General features: G+C 35.6%; 1 protein-coding gene and 1 non-coding gene across 3 annotated transcripts in view; one reads left to right on the plus strand and one right to left on the minus strand.

The window, feature by feature from the left end:
* TAF3 (TATA-box binding protein associated factor 3) overlaps window positions 1-25,467 on the plus strand; it is a 183,321-nt gene that overhangs the window by 75,732 nt on the left and 82,122 nt on the right. The gene's annotated exons all lie outside the window — the stretch shown is intronic.
* Window positions 8,422-8,528, minus strand: LOC118923917 (U6 spliceosomal RNA). The gene has a single exon (XR_005029385.1). It is a non-coding gene; the product is annotated as a U6 spliceosomal RNA (small nuclear RNA).

Below are 25,467 nucleotides of genomic sequence, written 5' to 3' on the forward strand. Positions count from 1 at the left end.
TTCTCTTCCTTTTCTTTCCCCACTTCTGCCGCTTACACAGAAAGGAAGCAGGAGATCAGAGAGCAGATGAAAATGCAGCATAAGACTTTCCTAGTGATAACTGTGGACTGTTTAGGCAAAATGAATTGACTGCCTGGGACTGAGACAGATAAGAACCCCAGGAGTGTTTTGATGCTGAATCATCTGAAGTTTGAGAACAAACCTCAAGAAAGGCTTTTCAATCCAAGCTAAAATTGGAGGGTGGTAAAAGTTAAGAATTAGAGAGAAGGATACCTTATTGTACCTTAGGTTATTAAAATCTTTATTATTTTATTGGCCATTTAAAATAGTACACCAGTGTAAATTACAGAGTTGAAAAAATGAAGCATTTAAAATCTGTTAGATACAAAAAACCCTTTTCTAAGTCTTTTCAAGTCTGTGGGTTCAGCTCCATTCAATGGGAATAATAATATAAGAATAATTTGGGGGATTTTTTTTCAAAATGGACATTTCTCAGCCCTGAATCCCTGTTTTAAAACAGCCCTGCTATTGTGGCCCACCTGTCCAGCTGAGTGGTCATGCTCCCATCCATCACTTCCTGTTCCATTGCATTCTCTCCATTGGCTTCTCCTTCATCCTGCGTGCATATTCAAATGGCTCCCACCTTAAGAAACACATCGGAAGCCCTTCTTTAACTCTGTCTTCCTCCAGGCCAAGATCTGCACCTATTCTTACTTTTACAGCCACACCTCCCAAGACTGTTCAAATGTGTTTTCTTCACTTCCTAACTCTTATGACCTTTGCAACAGCAGTTTCCAAAGGGTTTCCCAGGTGATAACTGTGTAGTTCACTGAGCATAGTGACCATGCTTAACTTCTGTTTATTTAAGTTATCTAAAATGTTTTTAAATAAAAGTTTGTCAATATTTGATATGTTTAACCACTTTTAACTTTTTTGCATTTCATACATTTAAACACTGATGCCTCCCACTCAGTTCTCCAGTGCTGAGGGGCTGATGCGGTCGTTCAGTCTGCCCCTTTGGTGAGGGTCTCTGCATGCCTAGTTAAGTGTGTTTATGGCTTATGTTGGTTGAACCAGATGAAATTGCTACTGTTTGGCCTTATCACTTGCAAAAAATGATAATTTCATATGGCTCAAGCTAATAGTATCTAATTTTAGCTGAGCCTCCCCTCACCAAGTGCAGGTATCTTAAGAAGACCCACGCCTGACACCCTGTGACCATGTGTGCCATCTGCTTGAAGGTGGGCACTACTGAACAACAAGAAAGTGGCAGGGCTTACACGTCTACTCCTGACCATGCTTGTTAGCTATGTTAGACTTTAACAATCACCATCAATCTGATCCAACAGGAAATTGTCCCCCGAAATTGGAATTTCTCAAAAAACTGTTGGATTGGGTTTAATCATTTGCATTATTGGTGTATGAAAACTTCAAGTGCCTTGTGTATATATTGTGCCTTGAGAGATTAGCCAGTGATACTGTATGTCATTTATAAAGATGCATAGATAAGATAATTGAGGTGCAAATTACTTTTTTATGTAAGGGGTATATATGATCAGAAAAGTTTGGGGACCATTCTATTGAAACAGCTTTTATTAAAGCATCCAGTGACTTCTTCCCAAATCCAGTCAATATTTTCAGAACTTGGTTTACTTCCTGTCTCTAGCCTCCACCTTGCTGACTTTTCCTTTCTCTGAAAACTGTGGACTTCTTGGCTTCTCTGACAATACTCCTCTTCCTCCCTCTTGAATTGTATTTGTGGGATTTCCTCTTTGGTCTCTTCTGGCTCTGTACATTCTGGGAGCCAAGCTCAGCTATACAAGCAGTGTGGGTGCAGTTAACGGCAGTGGTGAGACCTTGTGTGAGGGGAACCCTCAGTGCATGCCAGGTCCTCCTGCAAACCATCACGTGTACATTCCACCTTCACTACAACGCCATGGAGAAGTACTATTCCTGACCCTCTTTTGGGATGAGGATTCAGAGGCACAAAGGTTAATTTGCCCCTGGTCATAGAGCCTGGACTCCCACCCCCTGGCCTGGGGACTGTGCCTCTCACCATGCGGACACGGCTAGCTCCTTCCTCTAACCCCTTCTCCAAGCCTTCACCTCTTTTGTGAGGTCTGGACCTGTATAGCCAGTGGCCTACTGGGCAAATGCCACCTCGTGTTCTTTATTTCAAACACAAGAGGATTTCTGCTCTTGGTCTGGGGCTCCCAGTCCATGTCTTGTTCAATGGCCCTGTCATCTGTCTCCTTCCCGTGGTGGGAGCCTGCGGTCCTTTGGTGCTTCTCTTTCATACTCTTCTGATGCCCTCTCTCTAGTTCTTACCAATTCTACCTCCTCAATATTACATCCATATTCTTTTCCAATCCCATGGGCCCTGTTCTAATTCAGATTTGTAATTTTACATTAACTTCCAGGTTAGTCTCCTCCCTCCTCTATCTACATCCTACGCCAGAGCAATATTTCTGAAGCAGAAATCTGGTTACTGCTTTACTTAAAATTCTTCAAATTATTGTGCCTTTCTGATAAAAACCAAATTCTTGGCCATGGCAGGTAAGACCAGCCTCACTTTCAGTCATCCCCCTTGCCCTCTGCACACAGCCCTCTGTGGTGCACCATGGCCTCTCACCTCCTTTCTTGGCTTGCTCTGCTACAGAGACTTCCTCCTCTTACCTGCCTGTTGACCTCTCTGTCCCTTTGAGGATTATGACTCACTTCAAATTTCTTTAACTTCTTGCTGGCCAAGCCCAGCTGGATGCTCTTAGCATCCTGTCCCTATTTCTGTCTGGGTCTGCACACTGAATTGTCTCGCCCACCAGTTAGTGAGTTCCTGTGTTTGTGCTCCAGGTTCCAACATGAGTAGAAACGTCTGATCCTGTCACATTGGTCAGTTAATCACAGAAAAGAAGTTAAAGCAGGGGCACCTTTTTTTTTAAGGGATTCATATAGGAAAAGCTTAAACATCATATTTTCAGATTGGAATTTAATGTTGCTTTTCTACGTAAAACACTCTGGTATATCATTTGTGACCTCCAGTTTCAGTTTCTTTAAAGTAAAGTTAGAACTTTAAAAACTTGCAAAGTCCTCAGTACAGAATCCTTCCAGATTTTAACTTCTAATCCTTCTAGTTTATTTTTTAAATCCTTGTCCACACTTAAATCAATAGATATTTTCCCCTCAGTGATTAGTCTATATTGAGTCTTTGTGAAGCATTCAATTTAGTTTGCATTAGAAACAAGTCTCTCTTTTTGTACTCATATTTCCTTGGTTAATATTAATTAAGTAACATAACTACGGTAACCAGTAGAACTGGCAAAAACTAGTTTGAGAACAGCAGACTGATTTTTGGTGAGCACATAGCTCAGCTAGTGGCTGCCAGTATTTATGAAACTATGTGAGAGTAATTCTAGTCTTTCCGAGCCACATGCTTTCTGCAGACTGGGAGGTGTTAGCAGATAATGGTTTAGAGAAAAAATGGAGAGCATTAGTTAATCTAGGGAGTCAATTAAATAACAGTTGTAGGTTTGATACCTGTAGACTAAGCTACCTGTCTTTAGTTGCTGGTTGTAATTTTTTTTTAAGCTGTGTTTATAGTGTTACCCATTTTGATATGTGGGAATAATTTTGTGCATCAGTTTTTAACCTTGCAGTGTTTATTGATTTATTTATTTCTTGTACCACTAGTTACTTTCAGAAAAGACTTGGAGATGCTAAGATAGTAAAAGATACAGATACTAGTTAAATTTTGCACATGCAGCTCTTTAAAAAACCCTGAAAATTGTATCAATTTAAAAAAAACTTAATGTAAAAATTTTGTTTTGTTTAACTAATTATTTGTATGCCAGCTGGCCCCATGGGACAGACTAGCAAGTAAAGGTATTGAGAAGCATGGTTGATTCCTACAGTGTACTATTTATAGAATAAATAAAAATATTTTTTTATAAAAAACTCAGTAAGCTTTCAATAGTGTTCTTCCCCCTCTTTTTTTTCTTTCCACCCTGTTCTCTATATTTTTGTTAGAAAGTTTTTTCTTAAGATATTTGATTATGGTATAAGGCAGCTAATTTAGGCATCTGTTTATCACTCTCTGGCTAGACCGAATGTAAAATTTCAATTGAATTGCCTCCCAAGGGAGCTTTGAGCTCCTAGGGTAAAACACATCATTTTCTCTTCTCTCCCCTGGGATTGTAAGCAGAAAAAATTCATCTAAATAGTTTACATGCGTTCTGAAAATGTTGTATCTACTGGACTTAGCTTTGTTGTTTGTGGACCATTGCCAGTATAAATGGAGTATCTACTTTGCTTGTTAACTCAAGCACAATAGTGTTATATGGTATTACAGTATGTGTAAAAATTGTAACAGTGAATGCCTTTTGCTGATAGTAAACTTACAAGCAATTTTCATATTAACAAATGAGATTTTCCTCATTTAAAAATTTAATTTCAAAGGCAGATGTTTAATCATTCATTCATTTACTCATTCAATATTTATTGAGCAGTTATAGTATACAAGCTTTTATATATTACAAAATTCAGAATACATTGTAAATGCTTATTTTGCTTGCCCCTTTTCTCTGGAAGTGTTCTAGATTTTTTATGCACTTTGGTTTCATAAGAGTTTGGTTAAGAAATAATTAGTTGAATTGAACTAAACATATCTATAATCAAATTCAGTGTATACTGTCTATCTGGGACTGTAGCATGGACTTAGTGTTTGTGAGTTTCTGAGCTTTCAAATTGGGGGAAATTTCAGTCTATTCATCTTTTCTTTATTCCTTTTTCAAATACAGATTTTATGAGAAAGCACCATAATTTTTTTTCTGCATTCTACTTGATTTGTAAAAATTGTGCAAACATAAAAAAAGATGAAAAAACAGATGAAAACTCCATTGTGCTAGTTTTTCTTCTGTAGAATAAAAAATGATTTTTATAAAGCAGCACATAGTATTTTGTAATTCTTTCAATATAGAGTTAGCCCTTGAACAAAGTGGGTTTGAATGGTGTGGGTACCCTTGTACACAGATTTTCTTCAATAAATATATTAGAAAATTTTTGGAGATTTGTGACAATTTGAAAAAGCTCACAGATGAACTGTGTTGCCTTGAAATACTGAAAAATTAGGAATAAAAAGTTAGGTATGTCATGAGTGCATAAAATATACATAGATAGTAGTCTGTTTTATCATTTACTACTGTAAGTCAACCGTAGACTATCAGTTAAGCTTTTGGGGAGTCAAAAGTTATGTGCTCATTTTCAACTGTGCAGCGACATTTTGTATTAAAATATTAAATCTTAACGGTAATACAATGTACTGTCACTTATTAAAATGTCACTTATGAAAATATTAATGTCACTTATGAAAATATTTGTTAACTGATTATCAGTTCTGCTGAAAAATTTAGGTTGGTGTTTGAAACATTGTTTCTTACAAAATCCCAACAATATATGTATCTGCTGGTTGGTTGGTCAGTTGGCCAGTTTTCTGTCTATCCATCTTTTCTTCAATATCTCATAGAATCTGAAATGGAAATAACTTTTCATTATTTCAGAATTTTGTGGGTTTTAAAAATTCATTTTATAAATAGCCTTTAAACTATGCTGAGTATTTGGGATGTATATTGGGAAAGTTGCTAATTATTTTTTAACTTAGTATCTTTAATAAAAACAAGGGGCTAAATTACTGAAAGGAAGCTTTGTTATTTAACGGTGAATTTGTATAGGCCTAACTGGGAGAAGTATTTTGTCTGTGATTTTGAATTTGGAAAGTTTATCACTTGAAAGACACATTGCTTTTTAAATTCAGATACACAGGTAAGAAGTAGGGGAAACTGCGTACTGTGTAGTTTCTGTGAGTATGTCCTGTGTGGTGACCATCAGAATCCCTACAGGGCCACGAGTTCCTTTGACTGTGCAAAACTCATCTTCTCCTTTAGTTTCCTCTATGCTTGTGTATCTCATCTGGCTTTTGTGCTTTAGTTACTTGCTTTTCTTCATATGGTTTGTCACTTCTGTTCTATTCCTGGAGCCAGGCCTCTTTCTGTTATCTTCTGCTTGGGCTGTTGCCACTTCCTTCTCATTGATCGTCTTGCTTCTAGCATTATCCTAGCCTGTCTGATGTTTACCTGTCTTGGTGTTTACCAAGATTATCTCTTTCTCCTGCTCTTCCAGCTTCAGCTTCTTAACTCTGTTTTGCCCATATGAACCTTTTAGAGATATTCTCATTCCTTTTTCTAGGTGCTCTCTTACATGAATTCATCCTCGTAACTAAAATACCACCTCTTTTTATATTCTATATACCCTGTATCGATTTAATCATCCTTCTCAAAAGAAGTCTTCAAGGGAGATAGAGTCAGGGACAGCCTCTGTTTTCCTCTCTTTCCTCATCTTTAACCTAATGCTTATACCAGGAGATTAGGTATAAAACTCAAAGTACATTTCTACTCTCCAACTATAGTCTTGTCCCTGTATCACCAAAGGGATTGCACATTTTATTAGGACTAAAATTATCCTTTCTCTTTCCATTTTCATGGTATCAGTTGACAATTAGCTATACTAATGGAAGCTCTGGAATATATTCCAGAGTTACGGTTACTCTTAGTTATTTAACTTCAGAATGTCACACATTTTTAAAACTTTCCCTTCCTCTAACCAACAGACATTCCTCAATGGCATAATTACTGTCCTGCCCAGCAGGAAGTGTTAGCCTTAAGGCCAAAGTCAAGATGCTAGCCAAGTTGAAGTCAGACACTTTTTCCAAGTTTTTTCTTCATTGGCAGATTCTAATTCCAGGCAGCTACAGGACTAAGGTCCCTGTTCCCCAGAGGGCTGTCATAGAGGCCACCCATATTCCTTACCACTATTCCCTTCATCCTCAAGCCAGTAAGAGCCAAATCCTTCTTATGCTTTGAATCCCTGACTTTCTTTTCTGCTACCATCAGAGAAAACTCTCTTAGAGGATTTATGTGATTAGATTAGGCCCACCTGGCTAATCTCATTCTTGCATAGTCATGGGAGTGACATCTCATCATTTTCATAGGGCATTATATAGAAATGACAGTCATTTTTAGAGTTCTGCCTACCATAGGTCAATTAGCTGAAAAAAAAATTCTTAACTAGTATTTATTTTTTTGTAGAATTTTGAACAAACTACTCCATTATCTTAGCATTTAAAAATATACAGAGAAATCCTGTACTATTCTGAATACTGATCTTTCATATACTATCAGTATTTTCTCTCTAGCAAATTTAGATTCTTTTCTTTAGAACCATATTTTGGATGTGGCTCCTTATCAGGTAGATAAATCATTTGCAAATATATTTTCCCACTCTGTAGGTTGCTTTTTTGTTTTGTTGAATGGTGTCCTTTGCTGTACTGAAGCGTTTTAGTTTGATGTAGTCCCACTTGTTTATTTTTGCTTGTTTCCCTTACCCAGGGAGATGCACCTAGAAAAAAATTACTCATGCTTATGTTCAAGGTGTTTTTGCCTATGTTTTCTTATGAGAGTTTTATGGTTTCATGTCTTACATTTACATCTTTAATACATTTCAAGTTTACTTTTGTGTAGGGTTATTAGACAGTGATCCAGTTTCACTCTTACATGTAGCTGTCCAGTTTTCCCAACATCATTTACTGATGAAACTATCTTTTCCCCATTGTATATTCTTGCCCCCTTTGTCGAATGTTAATTGCCCATGTGTGAATGGGTTTGTAACTGGGCTGTCTATTGTATTCCATTGATCTATGAGTCTGTTCTTATGCCAGTACCATACTGTTTTAATCATGGTAGCTTTGTAGTATAACTTGAAGTCAGGGAGTGTGATACCCCCTCTTTTATTAAATAAGTCTATTTACAAAATTCAAGAACTGATGAATAATACAAATAGTCTTTTAGAGCAATTATTGATGAGTTATACTTTCAGTAGAGTCACTTGTCTCAAAATCATGTTAATGAAGAAGTGAATAGAACACTATGTCATTTCTTGAGATTTTGATTGATTTTAGTGGATAGAATGTTACAGATAAAATGTGATTGTTTTATCTGTAACTGCTTTTTAGGATAAATGGCTGAACAGCACGCTGGCCAGCCAGTTGCTGTTTTGTAACTCTGAAAGGAACCAAGGAAACAAGTACAAACATTGTAATGTTGGCATCATTGAAAACTCTTATGCCTCTATCATTGGGCTGTGGAACCCAAACTTGGAAAATAGAAAGTTATGAAATGATTCAGATTATTTTAATTACTATAATAGAAAAACTATTTTTATAAAAATCATCATGCGTAAGAAACATCCAAGTAGCAATTTTGTCAACTTTCAGAGAGATTACATGAGGAAAGCACAGCTACACATCATAGGATAGTGTTTTTTTTTTTAACTTCTAGAAGCTGTTTATTTTCTGCAACCTTGTTTCCTTTCTGAAAAAATATGAAATGCTTCATGAATTTGCATGTCATCCTTGCACAGGGGCCATGCTAATCTTCTCTGTATCATTCCAATTTTAGTATACGTGCTGCTGAAGTGAGCACGGATAGTGTTTATTTTTAACTTATTCTATTTTCACAGAAATTTTTTCTCTAGGTTTCGTATTAAGGAGGTAAAGATTTTGATGGGAAGCATAGAAATTTTATCCTAAGTTAGCAAGAGATCATAACTTTTTTTATGTTAAATTCATCACTAACTATTTCACATTTGGGATGCTATATTAATCTTTTAAATTATTTTTTAAAGTCTTGCTTCATGAAGTAGTAGTGTATATAAGTATTTGTGATTTCTTTCAGCATGTTGAAACTTTCCAAATGATCAAATTTTTTAAAAAACCTAGACCACTAATCTAAAAACTAATTTTTAGGTTATATAATTAGTGACTAAGATCCATTGCATTTGATCATAATTTACTTAACGAATTCCTCATGTTATGAGCCTATTTCCTTTACCAGGATTTATTTAGGTATCTACTGTCAATGATGTTATTAACAGTATTTGTAATGAAGTCTAAATACTGTTACATTATATGTCCTTAAAGAAAAAATGCTGCTAGAAGAAGTAAAGTTTTAAAACAAATAAAAACATCCATAGAGTGTTTCAGAACCTAAGCATAGTCCATGTCCCAAAAGTAAGAAGTTATTTTTGAATGAAGTTAATTACCCACAGAGTTCATGTTGGTCACTCTTTAAAATTCTTATAAAAACAAAGAAATTAATTATCCAATATAACAACGAGTCATACTCTTTCTGGCAAACATTCAATTAACTTTTTAGTGCTGGCTATTTAATGTTGTGTTTGACCAGCCAACCATTGAAAACTACTTTCCTTTGAAATTGAGCTTTAGTGGAAAACAATGTTGTGTGTAACTGTTTAGATGGCCAGTTACATTGATCATCAACTTCGTTCCTGTGGTCTTTCAATGGCTCGTTATGTTTTAGACGCACTGTGAGATGTGCATTGAGCGCAGTTATTTTGTGTGTTTAGTATTAAACAAAACTAACCACTAAGATCTATTGAGAATAATCAGAAAAATTCTTAAATTAGTATTTCATACTGAAACATTTCAAAAATGTCATAGTAAAAAAATTTCTGTACCTGCTCAACTAGGGCCTGTGATAGTTATATTAAATTTTTTTCTCAGAAAATAGGTGTTTTTGCTTTGCTTTTTGATATTTTGACTGATAAGTAACTTTTGTATTTTGGAAGATATATTGCAAATTTAATACTTTAAACCATTTGCCATATTGGCTTCTTTCCATTTGAACACTCAGACATGCACACATGCCATCACCAAACTATTTTTCTGAACCATTTGAGAGTGATTGCAGGTAGTGTGACACTTTACCACTGTATGTTTCAGTATGTTTTTCCTAAGAACAAGGGCAGTTTTTCTACATAACCACAAATTAACACTTAGGAAGTGTAATGTGGATGTAATATTGTCCAGTATACAGTTTCCCAGTTTTCCAATAATGTTATTTGTAGTAGCCTTTTTTTTTTTTTATTCTCATCTCAGGGCCTAAAGTCCAAACACTGAATGCGAGTTCTCTATCTTTTTAGTGTCCAGCAATCTCTTAGCCTTACCCCCCAACCCCAAATCTCTTATTACAGCAATATTATTGAAGTGTCCAGGCCAGTGTGGATGTGTATGATTGTTTCCTCATGATTAAATCCAGGTGTAAAGCGCTGGCAGGGAACATTGTAGGTCGTAGTCATTTCTCCCTGGTGCAGGAGGCCAGCAACCGCGGTTCATCTAGTTCGGGTTTTTGGTAATGGTGAGGCATCCGCCAGACTTTTTTCATTGCAAAGGTAATTTTCTCCCTTTGTAATTAACGAATAATAGGCAGCGGGCTAGGTTGGGACTATGTAGATGTTCTGTTCCTCAGCATTCATTGATGATTCAGTTATTGTATTTTGTAATGGTGGTTGTAAATGTTGATTTTCTGTTGCTCTTGTTTCTTCTACATTGGAATTCTGTTGCCCTCCCACTGCTGTCAAGTTGTTAGACTAGACTCAGAATTCTTTTTTTATTCAATTTATAATAATCTCTTCCTTTCATTAAATCATTTTATATCTTGCTACTCCAATTTTCCCAAATTTCACCAGTGAGAGCCCTTTCAGGCTGTCCTTTGACATGCCCCCATCAGCTTCAGAGGTTCTCTCACTTTGGCACAAGACCTCCCAGGCTCACTTTGCCCTTTCCCTTCCCTGCCGTTTCTCCATGAAGCCGTTACTCCTTTTAGAGGGGAAATGATAGTTAGCAAAATGTATGATTTTTAATAAGATCAGAAGTGTCAACTGTATTATAAATCTGTAGTTTAGTATGCTTCTATCTTGTGAAATAATTTCTTATCTATAAAGCTGGGGAGGTGTTATGATTAGTCTTTGAAAGTGCTTAGATGATACAGAGTTTAGCACTGTGTAATGTATATGACATTAGGATTAATTGTAGAAGTACAATTTTAGGAGGACTACTAATATAGTAAAGATGAGAATACTGATTTTCCCTTTTGAATTGTATTATTTTTCTGGCAGACAGAATTTTTTTTTATTTAGCATGTGTTTTTTCCAGAAGCACTTGGCTGCACTAGGCAGGCCCATAGGTAGCAAGGTGAGTAGGATACAGATCTTACACTTGAGGAGCTTACAATCCACTAGGGGACATGAGGCAAGTATTCAGAGAGCCATGTGACAAACTACCGTAAGCATCACCAAGTATTTTAAGGTATCATGGGGATTCAGAAAAGAGACCAGATCCTCTTTAGGGCATCAGGGAGTTAGAGTTTCATGGTGTGTTTGAGTTAGAGCAGAGTCCAGTCTACCTGGGAACAAGGATCAAAAAGAGTGAGTAGTAGAAATGAGACCAAAACCAGTTACAGAAATATGAAATAGTTGCCAGCATTTAAAACTTGGGATTTTTCTGGCTTCTCTTTGGAAACTGGAAGACCTGGCAATTCTGGGCATCTGCCATAATTGGCTGAAGCTAACTAGAACCTAGCTTTCCCTACTCTGGGCTGGACGAGTAGACTCCTGCTCACCCCAGTCTCCTCCATATCCTGTGGCTCATCCATGAGGCTGTTCATTGCCATTTATTATTTCTCTTTCACTGTTCTTTTTCTTTCTTTTGGTCGGAGTAAGAGGAAAAGTGAAATATTTCTTATATCCACATCTCTTTTAAAAGTGGAGAAACCAAAGGTAGAATGAGATGGCCATGTGCTCCAAGAAAGATAAGAGCATATATATCTTTGTGGATGTAAAGAGAAGCCAGAGAAATCCCAAGTTTTCTGGATGTAAAGAGCATTCTTAGTCTTCAGTATGCAAATAAAATGTGAAAGAATACAACTTAAGTCAACCGTGTCAGCTTCTCCTGTAAACATTGTAGAGTTTGAGACCCTTGAGGTAGACTGTATAGAAGTTGACAGCTGTTAAATGAAGTGGTGGCAGGAGCAAAAAACGATGATTCAGTATTCAGCATGTGGGACAAGCACTGCCTTTAATATAGGTAGAGTCGAGAGAAGCATGTGGTTTTGGGGGGAGCCAACAATTTTTCTTCTTTTGAACTAAATCAATTTATTTTCATAGACAATGAAAATATGACTATCCCTTGCAATCTGGCTTCATTCACATTTTAAGCTTTGTTAGCAACAGTTAAGATGGCTAAAGATGCCTGGTTACAGTCTGGCTTTGAGTATTTTTATGAAGTTTATAACTCAAGGGGTAAAAATACTGCATTGTAAAATATTCTTTTAGAAACTTAAAATTAGGCAGAAATTCTGCTTTATAAAGTTTGTACTTTTAAAATTATGTGGTAAATGTACCTATTTTGGGCAGAAAGTTATATTCCAAAAATTTTTTGGCAACTACCAATCAGGTGAAAGGAAATAAATAGAGTGTGATTTAGTGAGTTGTATTTTGTACTCCTTAGGATAAAGGTGCTCCTTAGAATTTGGACACCTTAGAATTAAAGGTACTCCTTAGGATAGGAGTTGATTCTATGAAAAATCTTTGATTTGTGGCTTGCATACTTGAGCGTGCATGTGATGTTTCTTCTCTTGTCTAATTCATCTTCCCCACAACTCCCCATTTTTCCTCCAAAGTTACTATTTCATAGTGTCCTGTTTTTAATTTCAATAATGGATGGTAATTATTGGCATATCATCCTAACCAAGAAGTAGAACAAATAAGATACCTGCTAATGCCCACGTTTAAATAGAGCAGGATTGGATTATTCAATATCAATTCTGACAGAGCTCTCAGAAACAGGTGGTAACTATAGCTATATGATTCTTATTCAAAGGAAAACCTTATTTGATCAGAGAGGGGGACAGTTTACTAATTAAAATCACTACTCTGAAACTCTCTTTTCCTTTCAGATGTAAACTTTGAATTTGAAAATCCAGTAAAATATAGAAAGATTTAGAAAGGTGGCTGTTTTATGAAACCTTAAAAATTTCTGCTAAGTTGTTGTTAACTTGCTCAATGGAACCAATACAGTGTCAACAAAGACATCTTACTCTCTGGCTGTTCTCTTGTAGCCTCTTGACACCCCTAACCTAAAAGGTTTCTTATCCACCACTGTGCATGTGAAATACAGCCTTTCTGTGAGTCTTTATTTTGCATTGTGGGCTGAAATTTAGGTGACTGTCTTTGGGTGAACCAAGTTCCTTGGGCCAACTGGCTTAGACTTGAGTGGCTTGAATAACTTTTAGCAATTTTTGTAGAAGCAAATCCATATGTCTGGCACGTACAGAGTACCGCCAGTGCACATGTAATCTCTTAGAGTCCAAAGCCAAGGCACATCCACATCTCCATTTTTTGTGTAGTTGCCTTAGAGCTTCAGAGCACCAGGAGAACCAACAGCCTTCGGGAGCCTTCTTATTAGAGCATCGAATTCTAATGCTAGTGAGATTATTTAAATCCACTGTTTACCAAAGTGTGAGATGCTGGCAAGCAAGATGACATCAGGTGACAAATGAGCATTTGGGTTTATTTTTTGTATTCTAATATATACTAGAAAAATATGATTAACACAGGGGCAAAGTGGGTATATAAGTTTAAGATTAGCCAAATTTTAAAATAAATAATACTAAGGGGTAATAATTCAGATATCATGCCAAAATTGCAAAAAAATTATACTAATACACAAATGCCAGAAGTTTGGGAAATACTGACCTAGTTGCACCACAGGCAGAAAAACATAAGTTCCATGGCTTTCCCAAAGTTGGGTAGGTGGTATGCAGCAGAGCTTTCTAATGCCTTATCCATTGTCTTGATTGTACCTCAGGAAAAAACCCAGTGAGTTACTTAGTACCGCCTGTGTGTTCAGTGCTGCTCTTTCAGACTGCCTGTCGGGTTTCCCTCTGCCTCTCTTCAAGAAAGGAATGCTGGTTTTCTGTTCCACATGCTTTCTCGTTGTTATATTCTGCTTCACTCTGCATTTTAACATTAGAAAATAGATTGCTACCAGCCTTACCTCTAGCACTTGGGACGGACAGTTCCTGTGAATATGTTCTACCAACTGCTTTCCTTTTTCCAGAATATTCAGTATGTTAATTACTTTGTTAGTTTGGGTATATGGGTGGTTGATGTAGTTTTCTGTTATTTTGGGGAGCATAGAATTTTCTTAGAGCTTAGGACCTTTAGTTTATCATTGGCTACCCTTTTTAAGGGGTTAAAAACCTACATTAGAAAAAAAACCCAAATTACATTAATTAATGATAAGGTTAAGCTACAGTAATAAAAAGGCCAAGTAAGAATTTAATTCTGCACTTCACAATGTGGCTGGTCCAGGCTTTCAGGACAGGTGCCTTTCATGAAGACCTTTAGGGACTCAAGTTCTTGCCGTTGTGTTACTTAGCTGTCCCTAGGAGGATTGTCCCAGTCCACATGACGGACAGCTGTGTATCCCCAGGTAGACTGAACTTGAGTGTAATCAAGACTTTAGATCCAGCTACAGGAAATGTAGAGGATAGAGGAGCAAGTGAAATGGTACCATGAGGAGGAAAGCAAAGAAATCCAGAAGGTGGTATTCTGTAAAACAAATGACCCAGCAAATAAATAAATGGCATGAAAAAGGAGAGGAGGGGAACCTTTATTGCTCAAGTGACTTACATGACATATCAATTAATTGCAGTGTGAGGTCCTATTTGCAGTGTTTATTCAAAGAAACCAGCTACAAAAACGATATTTTTCAAATTTTTGAGGAAATGCGAATATGAACTGGGTACTAAAACTTTTTTACTAGGTGTAATAATGGCAGTGTGGTTAGACATATTTTTTAGAAGGTCTTTTCTATTGGAGATATACTGGAAATATTTACTGATGAAATAATATGTCTGAGATTTGTACCAAAATATGCTGAGGGCAGAAGGGAGAAATGGTTGTTATCCTTCAGGTCTGAGCTTATGCTACCTCCTCAGGGAGCCTTGGCCAAAGCAGGTGTTTGTCCCATCCCCTAACTTTGATGACACTTATTCCACAGCATCTGTCATAAACTGGAATCAAGAGTTTATGTCTATTTATTGTCTTCTTACCCCCAGACTATAGACTGCAGAAGCACAGAGCCCTGTATTCCCCACTTTATACACTGTGCCCACTGTATGACACTTCTTGGACTTTCAGTAAATACATATCAAAAAAAATAAATGAAAGAAAATCTGGTTTCATTTGCATTTTAATGTTTCCAGTTTTGACTTGTACTGTAAGTTGTTACAGTGTATTGTCAATGTCTAAAACTGCATTGCTTGCCACTTTTTGGTGGTGGTGGGAGGTAGACAGTACCTGCTGCCTAAGCTTTTGTACTTGAGAACTCAAAAATGTGGACATTTCAAATAGCAGTTTCCTTAATAGTTGTTTCTTTGCTGTTAGTATTAGAAGGTAGAGTAAAACTTCACTGTTAAATCATTGACCCACTAGGCCTTTCTTTCCATGCAGTAAACATGGACTTAAAACACTACTTAGTGGGCCCATGTGCTCATCCTTGGCCCTCCTGCTCCCCAGTGCTGCGATGAAGATCCTGCTGCTTTTACCTTGGCTTACTTTCTGAAGGAGCGTGCATTCTTGGAAGGCTCTAGGATGAGGGCTTTTTAGGCTCCTGAAGAACTCTGTCATCCTGAGTTTATTAATGCCACCTGTGTAGCTTTTAACACCACACCCCCCAGTCTTGCTAAGAGTCTAAACGGTTTATTGTATCTGTTGTGTCAAAATGAGTGAGTGGTTTGTAAATGTTTCAGTAGAGTTCTTTCACTTAACCCAAAAGTGTTTAGTTTGGGTGCTACCCAGTAGATACTTGTTAAGGTACTGTACAAAATAGAAACCTTGCTTTCCATCAGCTAGTATTTGCCTTTGTTAATGGATTATTACATTATGTCTTTGACTTAATCTTCTTTGGGTAATTAAGGTAAGTATTCCTATTTTGACCATGTGTTTAAGTTGCATACATACGTAGAAACTAAAGTGTGGCAGATTCCAAATTTTAAACGTTTTTTGTAATGGAAATTTTCAACTATATACAAAAGTAGAACAGTGAATTAACTTCATGTAACCATCACTCCACTTTAACCCATCACCTTCATATCTAGATTTTAGCTATAAAATGTGATAAATATAAGAAGTCGGTTAATTTTAAGAATATGAAAACTAAATTCTAAAAATATGTCAGTATATCTGTTGGCATACCTGCATGTATCTCAATTTTAGTAGACTTGGTTTTAATAACAGTTTCTTTTAACATTCTATTTAACATAACTTTCAAGATAGCTAAACTTGTAAAATCTTTCCTAACAGGTAAGATTTTAAAAATTAAAATATGTAGATTTAATTTGTAGATCAAACCCCAGTTTAACTGCTGTAGTGCAACTTCTTTAATGAAAGTCAGTGAATGTAGAGAGGTAGATGGATTGGAGAGGCAGTCAGGGGCCAGTTCGAGGGCCCTGTAGGCCACAATGTGGAATAGAGTTTGGATTTGTTCTAATCTAAATGGAATTTTGATGAAGGAAGTGGCAGGATCTAATTTTTGTTGTAACGAGATCACTCTGGCTGCTGTTGGGAGACTAGGTGCAGATCAGATTCCTAGGCAAGTAGGAAAGTGGGCTGCACTACAAAGGTGGCTGTGGAGTGGCTGACAGTGGATTTGCTGATGGACTGGCTGTGAAGTGTGAGGAAAAGAGAAGACTTAGAAGCCAATGGAAAAAAAGGCAAGAAAGAAATATTTTGGAGAAGTTACTTGAGGTGAAGACTGAAAATGGACCATAGGACTTGGCAAGATAGAGGCCACTGTTCATCTTGACAACCATTTCAGTGGAGGGTTGGGGATGAAAGTTTGATTGCAGGAGGTTGAAGAAGGAACTGGAGGTGAGGAAGTAGAAACAAGTTGAGGCAGTTACCGAGTGTAGGCATAATCACGAGTAGGCACATGGGAAAGTAGCTGGGTCAAGGAAGGTGTTTTTGTTAGTTTGTCTTGTTTTTAAGACTGGAGATAGTATATCATGCTTACATGTTAATGGGAAAGATCTGGTTGTGAGGAGCCTATTGATGGTTAAGACAGAGCATAAATGGAGAAGCAAAGTCCTTGAGTAAATTGACAGATTTGGGAAGGAGAGGTAGTCCTGGTTGCTTCTATGGGTGAAATGAGCAAAATAAGAGGCAGTTAAGGATTGAGTGAGGCATGGAAAGGGAAGGTTTTGAAAGTTTGAATAGAGAGGAGAATGTATTAAAGTCTCAAGAAAGATGGGAGAATTATCGAGAGAGAGTAGGATTGCCTGGCAGTGCTGGCGGTCCATTTGGCATACGTGTTTCTATCTTCAGAGAGGGTACAGCCAGATTCAGCTGACTGGGCAGAGACTTAGAGTGAATGAGGAGTTGGATTTTACCAGGGCTGGAATTTGGCCAGGAAACTATGATGGGAAGGAGGAGTAAGAGTATTGAGAGACTACAGAGTGATTCCAGTTTGGTCTATGGTGTCTACTCCCTGACTAGATGAATGCTGTGGTGAATTATGTGATCCCAATCTTTGTTTATAATGTGAGCTTTTCATACTGTCCATTTGGTTCTGAGATATAAATGATAAAATGTATTTCTAGCCCTCTTATCCCAAATAAAGTCATACTGATGCTTGTGTAGCATATAATAAAATAGAAAATAATCTTCTGGGGTCTACTCTGTATTATTCACAGAAACAATTTCTAAAGAACAGCTCTGCATTTGTACAATATAAATGCCTTCTTGTTTACTTGATTTAAACCGGCATTTTTGAAGTTGTAGCAGAGATAAAAATCACAGTTAATTGTTGTGCTTTAACATAATATGGCTAAATCTGAAAAGTGTTTTGATTTGCAGGTAAACCTTTTTTAAAATAAGCTTATCTTTTTATGAAATAGTCTTAAAGAAATTTGGTAGCATTGAAATAAAGTGAAACTCTTTTTGTCAGTTTGTGAAGTTAATAATTTTAACAGTGATTTATGCCATAGCTAAAAAGTGGCTGCTTGTTTCCCAAATTTTAAAGCTAACTGATCTTGCGTTTGAACCCAGCTGTAATGTAAACATTTTTCTTGAGATGGTGAGGTGTTGGGCAGCCAATCTGGAGTATATTAGTTGTGTTCTGTTTGAGAGAAGTTAGAATCCCCTAGATAATTGTCAGGACCTCTTTTTAGGTCAGAAGCTATCTTAGACATATATTTCTAAATTATTCCTTGGTCATGTTAATAATGTATACTATTGCTCTTGGAAATCTAATTAGCAAAAGATGTAACTCACTCTACTTTGCTGTAGGAAGTAAAGGAGTTTTATTTGGTTGTTTTTCTATGCTTTCCACTTTGTTAAAAAACACAGTGTGGTCAGGCTACTGGGCTTAAGATTATTGCCTTATTGCCTTTAGAAATTCTTACTTATTAATATTTTGTTACTTAACTGAAAATAATTTTGTTCAAAACTAAACTACTGTGTCAACTCCCTTTGACACCCTCCCTCCATTTTTCAAAAAACTCTCAGATATACTGAGCAATATTTTTCAAACTTGGGGTCATGACCTATTAACAGTTGTTAAATCAGTTTAGGGAGTTGAAAGTATTTTAAAAAATTAAATAGAGCACATCACTCAGACTAAGGGCAGGTTTTGTTTCATGACACGACACTTTTGTTGTACTCACACATATATATGTGTGTGTGTGTAAGTGTGAAAAATGTAATCTACTTTAACTGTGGGTCACCATCAAAGTCTGAAAACTTTTACTACAGAGACTATTTCAAGTTCATATTTTTTAAATCTTGAGATTTCAGCTATAGGGCTGATACTATTATTAGTCGAATATTTTAGAAGAAAGTTTAAAAGACAGTAAATTTTTTTAACCATACATTTTTTAAATGGTTTTTATTTTCTAATTATGACATTGTCACATTATCAAAAACTGAAGTGCCAGAGCAAGCAAAAATAATGTTTCTCTTAATTCAAGACACATTTAAAGATGTCATGCTAGTTACTAGATATATTGAACTGTATAAAGTATATTTCCCATCTCTAAGGAATCACAGGTTTTGTCATGCCTATGTTGAAATACATGTGTTCATATTTGTTTTATTTTTTCTACCCAAATATGGTTACCTGTTTACTGAATGAACTCAACTCTCAGTATTCAAACTCAAAGGGATTTTAAAAGGAAATATTTGCCCCGAGAATCTTGTCAGGTTTCTCAAGGCCATAACTGAATACTATTTCCTACTGAGTTTTTCCTGCTCATTAAAGAAGCTATCATTGAACTAATACTAATCATTAAAAGGTTTTAGACCAGTTTTGTATTTGTTTCCTAATATGGTGGATCTCTTCATTGTTTTTTCTGGAATCAGGGGAGTACCAATTTGTGATTTTTAAACTTGGGGGATTTTTCCATTGTGATATTGGTACTATCTTAATTCCATCCTTTAATTTCTCCAACCTCTCTTTCCTCTTCTGTAGCATGTAGGTGATAATTAAGTCAAACTGCAAATATCAAACAGATGCTTCAATATCCAATTTAAAAAATCTAATACTCCAATCCCTAAGACACTACAAATCACAATGATGACTAATAATATGGGGCAAGGTATCTTTATGTTCAATATTATTTGGATGAAAGTATAGTATAACTGAGATTACTAGTGAGTGAGACTTGGTTGTTTAGTCAAACAATTTCTTTACTCTGTCCTCACTTAAATGATCAGTTTTTAAAGCAGTGGCTAGCAATCCATTAATTATATTGTTTATTACTTAGTTATTAGTGTTTCAGAGTGTATTTTAAATACGTAATGCCAGTTTTACATACTGGAACATACAAAAGGTATTCTATTTTCAAGCAGTATTATAGAATAATAGTGCTACTCCTTGAAACATTTAGAAATCATTTGGAGTTCATATTATCACAGCCATGTATCATGTTAGAAAAAACAAAAGCAGATTACAGGGTATAATTGGAACCGTGTGTTGGTCTATCATAAATAATTGGATTATTAGAAAACTTCCATCTCCCAGCTTACACATTTAAACCACTTAGTAACATTAGTTTCTCTTAATGTGTATAAATTTATATAAGACTTCTGGTCTGCCTACCATTCAGTTAATTTCCTCATACTAACTGTATTAAAAGTTTTTTCTTACTGTATGAATAAACAAAAGTTGTTAAAGTAAGCAACTGTGTTTAAATCCTATTGTGATATGACAGAATTCTCCAGTAGCAAAACAGTTCAAGTTGAAGGCTGACATTCTATATCCATGATTCATGGTATGTGAACAAAAATAAAGAGTCATAAGAGCAGTGTTTCAGCTGTAATTGAAAATTGCTTTTTGTCACATCTTAAATAATAATGTGTAGTTTATATGACTGTTTATTACCTTTTTGTTATAGGATTTGTGTGTGTGCATCATAAAAATGGACTCCTGTATACTTCAGAAGGGACTTTATTATCTGTAATCCATAATATTACTTGTGTGAAAACTAATGTTATTTTTATTCTTCCAATGTTTGCCACATCTTTATGCTTAAAATGATCAAAAAGCTTAATTTTTTCTGACTTTATTTTTAAAGTTAGTACTGTGTTTACTGTATAGCAAAAAAGCCTATTTTTCTTCCAATTTTTGTTGTCACATTAGTTTCCAGGTGCTTTTGTGATCATCCCATATTACATACAGTAGTTGATGCATGATGATAATTGTTTTTAAAGCACACCTTTTTGCTTTAAGTACAAAGAAAACATGGACATCTTTTTCCCCAATAATTTTTTTACTCACTATGTAAGTACTGCTAGGCTCCATAGTCCACTGTATTTGAATAAATGGGGAAAGAATTGAATTTTATACACATGATTGACTTTTCATATAAAAACCAAGGTTAAATATCTTAAATAAGAAGTCCGTATAAAGCTAACATTTGATGTGAATAATGAAACTGTTTATTTTCATTTTGAAAATGAAGGGATATTCCAAGGTATAAAGAATATTTCACACTTGAATTTTATAAATTTGATGAAAACAGAAAAACTAGGACAGTTAAACTATGCAGTGGACAATATTTAGGGCATAGTTTCACTTAAAAATATTTTTTTGAGCACCCTGATGCCACTAAAAAGAATGCATTCAGCCTCTTCACTATCAACGTAAGTTTGAATACATCATTCTTACTGTTTATTATTTATTGTTCTGTACTTGGTTTCAGAGTTTTGAGAAATGGATTTCCAAAGCTGATTTTTTGATCGAGTATACCAAATTTGTTTTATTTTATGATGAGAAAGTATATTAGTACAAAAACATTGAAGAAAGTGACAGTTCTCTACTAGCGTGTTTTATTTTAAAATACATCTGAGTAGTCTGAGCCTTTTGTCCTGTAGTGTAGCTGTTTTGATTTAGTATCTGTGCTTCATTTATCATTTAGAAGTTTGAAATTCCCTGTGAGCCTCACTTGTTAAGTCCAGCGGCCTGCCTATCAAACAATAACAAACATGGAAGTCAGGCTTATAGGTCATTTACACATCTTTATGGGTATGTCGACCATTGTCTCTTGAACCTTTTCAACACTAAGATCATTTCTTTTGGTAGAAGTTAAGACTTCATTGTCTTGGTGGTGACCCTATAATAATCAAGATCAAGTGTTCTTTTAAAATCTCTTCTCTTTTTTTCTTTTTAAATATGCACAATATTACAGAAAACATTGGAAAGTAGAAAAGAACAACCATAACCTCACTACCCCAGTGCAATGCTATCTGTGCCGTTTTTTTTGGCAGAGGAAGGAGATCAGTTTTAAAACTTAGAGGAGACTCCCTAGTTCTCTAGTTGTCACATTAGTTTCATTCTATCAGGATACAAGTATGTCCAAATCTAATTTAAAAGATAAGCTATTTGGAAATTACAGGTTGCTGAAGATTCTGCTTTTGGGGTAATCATGTCAATTTAGTTTCCTGATATCTTACTACTGTTTCATGCTTTTAAGACTGAGAAATATCCTAGAGCCATAATGTCCAAACTATATAATTTTTTTCAAAATTCATTTGTTCCTATGTGTGTCATACCAAATTTTAACCCATCAGGAGATGACCAAGGTAAGAACTGATACTGGCAACCTGACATGTTTCCTTTGAGCCTTGGAATAAAGCTCTTGTTATTTTTTGTTAGTTTTAAACTTAAAAATGTGTAATTGACCAGAATTGTAGTTCTGAAGTGATCTTTTGAAGAACTGTGCTCCTTACATGGTTGCTCTCCTAAGTTTGAACAAGGAAGTCTACTTTGTTAGGACGTGTTCATGACACACACAGTTGCAGTCGAGGCGTGACTCTGGCACACCACCTCAGTTTAGACTTTCCATCTTGTTAGCACTCATCTTGGCTTCATTGTAAAATAGCAAGTAAATGTGTCCGCATGGATTGTGCCATGATGATGCTGGAGTATGGAGGTTTTAGCTTCTATAAATATGGAGTGCCTCTTGTGTGACTTGATTCACATATCATTATGCATAATAATTGTGATAGCACAGTTACATTTGAAAACCATAATTTCATACTATTTCAATACCTTGATTACTTTAATTGAATATCCTGAGTTTACAAAATAAGCTATTAAAACTGTTTAATGCCTTCTATAGTAATTTATAAAACTTTGCTTTAAAAAGGATTTTGTGGTTTATAAATATTAAAAATCTGTCTAAAAAAATAACAAATATAGTTATCCCTTTGATTTAAGAAATTGGTTATCCTGTGAAAAAACAATTTTAAATCAACTAACCAAATCAACTATTGATGTTATTGATCTGAATGAGAAAAAGTGACTTTATTTATAGACATTCTGTGTGTGAGCTAAATAATTTTATGGTATCCCCACTCTTTACTTATGACCTTGATGGATTACTAGTTCATCTTTTAATATATCAAGCTTCCTTTCTTTTATTAAACTAATGAAAAAGTAGGTCGGCTGCTACAGTGTTGTGTTCTGTGGATGTTCAGTAAGTGCTGTTTTACTTGACTGGGTAAAAGTTAAATGTCATTCAGAATTTTGATGGTTGATTTGGGCTGAAAATTACTCTTCCACTATCTTAACTAGGAAAAAATGTTTCTGAATACATTATATTATAAACAGAATTGCAGAGTGCTTGTATTTTAAGCCAGTTTTTAAAAGACTTGTATGATACAAGCATGTTTTTTACGTGTGAGCAGTCATTGCTGTTTATCCTATATGAGTTGTTTTCCGTGTATGAAGTAGGTTCAGCAGCACGTCTACGTAAGAGCTTTTAAAATCTGTATAGTTACTGTAGTCATTTGAAAACCAAAACAAAATATGTCTTTAAAATTTATCCTCTACTATAGTTACCTCACTGATTCTATTTCTTTCTTCCTTTTTAGGATCTGAATTTGAATTCATTATGCCTAAAAATAAAATTTTTGATTATTTGTGAAGTGTATAAAACTAGTAAGCAGTATTTTATTTTATCAACTTATTGCAGCATTTTAATATTAAAATTGTCAGAGGGAGAACTAATGATATTTTTCTGTTCAGCTCTATGTATATTTATTATCTATGGCAGTATGTTAAATGAGGATCTAAACTTGAAAATGGCCTAACCATCACAACCTTTAAATAGAACTCATGCCACATGTCGAATTTACCGAGTATCATAATTCTTCCAAGAGGTAAAGACACCTCAAGACAAATGCTGGGCATAGAAGCCACAGGGCATAAATATGCAAAGAAGTAAAAAGCTAACCTTTTCAAACAATAAGGCTTCTCTCTCACTTACCAACTTAACATTTCCCTGTATGGCCCCGGAAGATGACTGGTTAGCCAGAGACAGGTAAGATTCCTCAAGGGAGGAACAACCTAAGACAGGCACAGTCGCAGGGGGCCATCTGGTGAGAAAATGGGGAGCAGCAGAGGTGAGGCTTAGAACCTCCCCCCTCATGTTCTAAGAGAAATCTTCTGCATACGTGGATGTTTATTGCCCTCGTCTAGCTCGGATTAACACATAGTGTACAGGCACACACCTGATCATCTACATTTGCTCTCTTACAACACTAAACTCTGTTTTCTACCTTTATCTCGTATCTACCTACCACTTCAGCATTTTATTAAAAATAATAATAATAGAGAAATGTGGTATCCACATATAAATCAAGTTTAAAAATCAAATGAATATTCATATTTGAACTGACTGTGTATAGTTCATAATGCATGAACAAAACCGAAAGCTTCTGTGATGACTGCCCTTGCACTGCTCACCATGTAACTTATTCACTATGTAAGAATTTGTACTCCATGTAAGAATTTGTTCGTTATGCATCAGAAGATTGGAGACTGACGAAAATTAGGCTTGGGGTGGATTAATGATTGTGCATTGAGTATTGACCCCCTATACAGAAATTTATTGTGGTTAACAACTATTTGATCAATAAATATGAGAGATGCCCTCACTACTATATATATATATATATATATATATATATATATATATATATATATAAACACTTCCAATTGTAAAATAAATAAGTAACCGGGATGTAATGTATAGCATAAGGAATATAGTCAAAATATTGCAACAACTTGGTATGGTGATAGCTGGTACCTAGAATTATCATGTATATAAATGTTGAATCACTGTGTTGTACACCTGAAACTAATGTAATGTAATACTGTTGTCAATTACCCTTCAATAAAAAAAAAAAAAAAAAAAAAAAAAGAAAATGGCCTAACCTTTGAAAATATTACAGAGAGGGAGATGGATACAGAAAAAAATACACATGTTATCATGTGTGGTAAAAGATAAACTGAGGCCAATTAAAAATTTTAAGAGTTTATTTGTGCAGAAATCAATTCAAATTGGGCAGCACCCAATCCAACAGATAGAGAGGAGCTCTGAGGAGCTGTATAAAATGAAATACTTTTATAGGGAGACGGGAGCAGGAACAAGGAAGCTATACGAGGCAAAGAAGCGGGTTAGTTGTTGCCAGATCACTTTCCTTGAGGAGATGGCAGGGGTCTGTCAGGCAGACTGCCTGACTAGTGCTGAACAGGAGATTTCTGACTGACTGGGTGAAGATTCCATTTCTGGGAGAGCTAAAGCTCTAATTAAGTCTCAGTTTGGCTACTTGGACTTAGCATAAACAACTACATTTTGGACTTGTCTTATTTTTTTGACAAGTGATAATGATGTGGCTTATCAGACGATAGAGATGCAACACATGGATCATTCATAAGTACTGTGAAGGGGCACTTATTTAGTCTGAAGATACAGAGAAGGTTTTAGTGAAGTCTGGCATATCAATTACTTCTCTCATGGGTCATGCCTATTGTGTTGCATCTAAGAAGTCATCATTGCCATACCCAAGGTCTAGTTTTTCTCCTATGTTATCTTCTAGGAGTTTATAGTATTGCATTTTACATTTAAGTCTATGAACTATTTTAGGTTAGTATTTTGGAAAGGTATACATTCTGTGTCTAGACTGACTTTTTTTGGTTGTGGATTCTAGTTGCTC

This window comes from Manis pentadactyla, chromosome 3, assembly GCF_030020395.1.
Source record: "Manis pentadactyla isolate mManPen7 chromosome 3, mManPen7.hap1, whole genome shotgun sequence".
Taxonomy (NCBI): domain Eukaryota; kingdom Metazoa; phylum Chordata; class Mammalia; order Pholidota; family Manidae; genus Manis; species Manis pentadactyla.